The following is a 5,948-nucleotide window of genomic DNA, read 5'->3' on the forward strand; positions in this document are numbered from 1 at the left end:
TTTCCGTTTACTGGGCGGGGTGGGGGAGGGGAATGAACAACAGGATATTTGATTGGTGAACAGCCGAAATGACAATTTAAAGCCAACGAAGTCGCTAGAGGTGTAAAAATGCAGCCTCTACGCGGTGGGCGGTCAGCATAGAACCAATCGAAAAGTGAAAAATGACGGTGACTTTTTCAAGCAATACAATTGAAACAAATACTAAAGCAATCAGAAAATACATATACGCCCCCTAATTGATTCTCCTGCCGCAAATCCAAAATATCTTATTTTTTTTATATTGTATTTAAGCCTTTCCTTTATATTGTATGCTTTGTAAACTTGATATACTATATTTTTTTGTTTTCTTCTTTATCACGGCAATGATGAAAAACATGTAATTCGTTGAGTTATGTTCTCGTGAATAAATAAAGCTTTATCACTACTATGAACAATATAACACATTGAACATGTGACCGAAGATTGCCTTTAATTAGTTCGTAGTTGTGGCATTTTGAATTTTATACTGTATTTGTTTTTGGAAACATGTCGCAATGACTCAGCAGGCCTCTCAAGTCTACCTAAAATCCAATCTTGAAGGCTAATTTCCCTCTTCCAAAATAAAATATAATTTTCCCAGAAAATCTAGAATTTTTCTTCTGAATTAAAAACTGAGAATATTTGTAAAATTTGCTTCTCGAATATATTTCTAAATAAAATGGGTAAGCCCCTTACTGAAATATTTGCATGCTTACACGTTAGTGCCGTAATAGGATTTTAATTCATATTCAAGACAAAGTAATAAATGTTACCTCACCAACTTCACTGCGTTTTCAACAATAACGTCGCACCATTGGTGGTATTTTATTTAGATCGTTATGTTTCTCTTGCGGTCAATGATTATATTTATTAAGACCTAACCGTTGACCATTTTTACCACCCTTTTATTGTCTTGTGATCATTGTTTCCGAGTCTCCTTCGGGCATTGTAAGTTGTAAACAGTTTTGTTTTCTTGAAAATTGTTTTGAAAATGTTTTCTAGACCCTATTGGAAACAATCCTCTTAGTTTAATTAGGAAATCCAGATTTCTTTGAGTACTTTAAAATTACAGATTTTCGAGAGGATAGTGTTATTATTATTATTTTTGTCAATGTTATCCTGTGTCACACCCATGATTACACCAGTGTTTTTTTTTTATCTGATGTGGCAGTATAAGGTATTATATAATTTTTACACTGTCAAGACAAATGGAATACCGAAACAATAGGGAATTTCCGTTATACTAGGCCAAAATAATGTACAGTGATCTCAAGTCGCACTCACTTAATCTAAGAACACTAGTAGAAACTCTCTGGCATAATGAGCGGATTTTTTTGCAATTAGTTGCAAAATTCCAGGTGCCGTCCGAGTTCTTTCAGTGCGAACGTTTCCGAACATCCCCGATCCTTGTAGGGACAGTATATCTGAGTATTCGATATTTTCCGGCGTGCGTGATGATCGGGTGCGATTTCTTCTTCGGCGAACTTTTCTTCGCTGTTCGGACAGAGTAATTTTTCCCTGCCGTCGCAGCCGGGCGTCCGTCCCTTGATGCAGGATTCGCAAAACCGGCAGCCGCACGGCGCCTGCACCACTCGTCGGACGGCGAGAAGACATACGCCACACGTCAGATCATCCGACACGTTCCCTTCCACAAACGTGTAATCGAGTCCGTCCTTGTTCATCGATGTCGACGCGAGGCTGCTCATCTTGAAATGATAGTCTCGTACGAAAAAAATGGCCATTCTTATAATAATCTAAGATGAGACTAACGTCTTCGGTGTTTGCGCTACGTCACACATTTCCTTTCAACTCAAAACCAATCAGAAAGCTTCATGATTCGAAGTACACATGACGTCATGTGTCATGCATCCTCGTTATCCGGAAACCATACAGAAAGCGTCGTGATTGAAAGTACACATAATAATAATAATAATAATAATACACATTTTTAAAGCGCCTATTAAAGCAAACAAAACATGACGTCATGTGTGATGCATCTCCCACAGAAAAGGCTCACAATTTGCAAACATGAATAGCATCAAGGAGATCACCGTCTCGTTCGTTTCTTCCAACGGTAACGTGCGGCTGAAGATACCCCCGAACAAGAACGACAAATACAACCTGTACATACCGACGTCCGTCGACGACGTTGACACTCGGGGAAGCTTCACGGTGCTCGCAAAAGCGACTTTGGACTCACCGACTGCGAAGTTACTCGACGGAAGTTACATGAACTTGTGCCCCCTGAGTCGGAACACTGTCAAATGCCTGAAAAAAGTCATGCTGAGGAACGAGATAAACTTCATGTCTGACGTTCAACAATACCAAGTACATTCTCCAACCGAGGTCGTCGCTTCCGAATTTGCGATCGAATACTATATGATAATTGGAAACATGCCGCTCCAGATATCGAGGAGATGCGTGGTCCACTGCGACGGAGACGACCCTTACCATCGAACAGTCGCCAACCGTCGGGTCGACTGATTCTTAGTCTCGCCGAAAGAACGAGACCGTGCATCCACGAAGGATTGGATCTCCGCCGTTCTGGGACCGGTCGAGTGGAACGAGATCGAGTGGCGGACGTTCTGGCGATCGCAAAGGACATGGTCCGATCCCATCCGTCGAAGGGCAAGACGGCGTATCTGGTGGCCGACGTTCTCCGCAAACTGTGTCCGGAGGACTTCGACTGGCAATCGCTGAGAACTCTGAAAGAGTCTGACTCGTGCAAGGTGTGCTTGGATGCGGTCTCGGACGTGTTCACCCTCCCCTGCAAACATCTACTGATGTGTCGATCCTGTTCCGGACGGACGGCGAGATGTCCGCTGTGCAGGTGCTTGATCAAGCTGAAGCTGTCGGAATGCCAAATTCCGGACGGCATCCGAGTGTACAGAGCGTGAACATATTCTTTCTCTCTTATATATATTTTGTTTTCATATTGTAAATAAAAACACAAAGTGTTACATATATTTTGAATCATTAAAAATGGTACATACAATCCTTCTCTTGGGCTGTATTGTGAGTATGTCCTTTTCTCCGGCTGATTTATTGTGTCGTTGAAGGGGTTCTTCCGCTTCCCTGAGTATTTGATGGTCCTCGGTTCGTTCCAGCCTTCTCCCGACCCCTGGAGTCGGCTGCACGTCGTTTCCCGATTGACGTGTGTAATTTTTCGGGCAGCGTCGAGCAATGTGTCCCTCCTGTATGCAATTATAACACACCAGTCTTCTCCTCTGTTGCCACATTTTCCCGTCCTGCCCAGCTGGGGTTTCGGGTACTGACGTCGCCTGTTTTGAACGCAGATTCAAACTATCCTTGACTCCCTAGTTAAGGGCCATGGCAATGAGGATGATGTTGGGGGTTCCGTCTGTGCCGTCCCTCTCTTTTCAGTCGACTGGGCCATTGGTGGTCCAACCGACGGCGGGCATGAAGCTCCTGTTTTCTCATACTCCACTGTTTTCTTGGGGTAGGTTCGGCTAACAGCGGGCATTGGCCTAGCGTCTGTAGGCCTAGTCCTGCTAATTCCTATAGGCCTAATCCACAGCGTTGAGTTATATCCAACAGGTGGTCCTGCCGGGAATGAATAACGTGCTTCCGTTCCCGTCGTTCCCTTCAGGTGATCAATGTTATTAATCGACCCATCGTCTGGCCTGTTCCTCGTCCATGGTGTTGAATTATATTCGGCACTTGTTGCTAATGGATTCATGTCACATTGACCTGGTAGGCCTTCCATATTGGTCTCTCTCATCTCCATGCCTGAAAATTTTATCTCGCCCTCCAGCCGCTGTATCTCCTGCCTCAAACATTCCAATGAATTTTCCATTCCTGGCCATGATTCCCTAGAGAAATCCATGCGTGTACGTAGGCAAAATGATAAATATTCCTTGTGAGGGTAATCACTCACTTAAATTCGTCAGAATTCCCCTAATAATCCCTTTTCGAGGGTGCGCTCGCAAAATTCGTCTGTGTCCTTGCGAGGGTAGTTCACTCGCAATCCTAGGCCCGATAATAATGGTTATTCCTTCTGAGGGTAATCACTCACAATCCTAGGCCCGATAATACTGGTTATTCCTTGCGAGGGTAGTTCACTCGCAAATATTCAATGCTGCCGTCCGTAACCAATGTATCCCGCTTCTGACACCAGTGTGGCGGTTTCGGCCAAGCAGTCTCAGTCTAGTCTAAGTCCTGCGTAAGTAAGTCTGTCGGACACGCCGTCAGATAATAGGGATCGACTATTGAATAAACTTCAAACAAAATTAACTGAGTTTCTCATAGCATTTATTGGATCAATAAAACTGGTACCATTATCAACAACAAATACAATGTCATATATACGGAGCACACAGCAGCCGCCAACCGGTTCCCGTTAACACCGGAATTAGACTATAAGTAGGCCTGTCCCTTACTGGGTTCTCAAGTCTTAATGACTGAGTTCGACTATAAACTATTTTATAGAATTACTAGGGTCCTACCTTACTTAACACTAACGTCGGGATTTCCCAGTTCTAAATTTCATGAGATCCAGAGCTCAACTACTACATGTCTTGGGCGATGGGTCTTAAGATCCCAACCCAGCTATTTTTAGATAGCCAATCGGCTCCCAGCATTAGGGAGTGGACTAATCTATTTATAGTAGGGGGTGGACTGCACCATTTTGTTACAATAGTATGATTTAAATAACTATTTTTTTTATATCCATTGTGTAAAAGCTGGGTTGGCAGCAGATATTAAATACCATGAACTTGTTAATAAGTCCATGATAATTCAATATAAAATCAGACAATAAAACTAGCGTGTGTATGCCTATATGGTGTAACTCGCATGTCAATAGTGTCAAGAAAATAAAATCTAATTACTTGCAATATTTAGGTCCGGTTGCATATTATATTGGTTACTACGTTTCAATATTTAGTAGTAGGTTAAATTACGTTTTTTTCCCTCGAAATTAATACAGTTATATTTGATTGTTCGCTGTTTGCCAACTCAATACCATAGGTTAGGTTTCAATTCATTAACGGTTAATGTATATATTTCATTATTTTTACATTCTGTTTTTTATAACAGTATAATGTTTGCTAAAATAGTATAGTGTTTATGGTAAGTCATCTCATATTTGTTACTTAAATACAAAATTCGATTCTCATCGAAAATTAATTGGAAGTTTTATTTGATTTTATCGGACCAAACCCCTTATAGGTTATAGTGCATTTTGAATAGTGGCAGTTTGCTGAATGACATCTAAGGACAGGCATCGTCTTCTTCACTCTGTGAGTGTTCGGGTGGCTCAGAGGTTAGAGGATGTCTAGGGCTACAATATTGCTGTTATTTGCTTATCTTGTTAGATCTCATCAGTGCAGCTAAGGATTTCAAGTATGAAACACACGACAGACTCAAACATGGCTTGGGTCAGCCATGTGTGACGTGGTACACTGATTATGAATACAAGAGTGCACAATCCCAAAATGAATGTGCTATGCAAATTGCAAAATAGTGTTACATAAACAATACATCATCTTAAAATAAGAGTGTTCTACAAAACAATGTACTACCTTAGCAGCACAATGTAAAGGAGCGTAAATATTGCAATCTGCAGACAGTACCGTTTCGAATATATCAGGAATATATATAGGCCTATATACTACTCCTATAAGCAACAGCTAAAAAGTAAATGTAAGTAAACAGCCAGAAATAGAACCAGAGCTTTCGGACAACACTAGTCCTTCCTCAGTGGCGAGTGAGTGAGGGTTGAAAAAGCCAGATAGTATAAAGTGAGATCTCTTATACACATCTAGATGTGTATAAGAGACAGGTATGGGCCCGTAAATTATTTTGGACAAAACCCACATTGGTCCCAAATAAAACCATAATGCAAACCTAAGGGGCCCAAATATATCCTTTAACGGGCCCATGAACTTTATGGGACCCTTATGGATTTT

The 5,948-nt window shown here is 41.6% G+C and overlaps 1 protein-coding gene across 1 annotated transcript in view; it reads left to right on the forward strand.

Annotated features, from left to right (window-relative positions):
- The first annotated feature begins 5,546 nt into the window (after positions 1-5,546).
- Positions 5,547-5,948, forward strand: part of LOC117118265 (CD97 antigen-like) — a 16,412-nt gene continuing 16,010 nt past the window's right edge. Inside the window, exon 1 of the mRNA XM_033262815.1 lies at positions 5,547-5,682. The gene's annotated coding sequence lies outside the window, so the exon portion shown is untranslated. The remainder of the gene's footprint in view (positions 5,683-5,948) is intronic.

The sequence above is a fragment of the Anneissia japonica genome, unplaced genomic scaffold (genome assembly GCF_011630105.1).
Source record: "Anneissia japonica isolate Jap-2015-1 unplaced genomic scaffold, ASM1163010v1 scaffold288059_len961885_cov194, whole genome shotgun sequence".
NCBI classification, from domain to species: Eukaryota; Metazoa; Echinodermata; class Crinoidea; order Comatulida; family Comatulidae; genus Anneissia; species Anneissia japonica.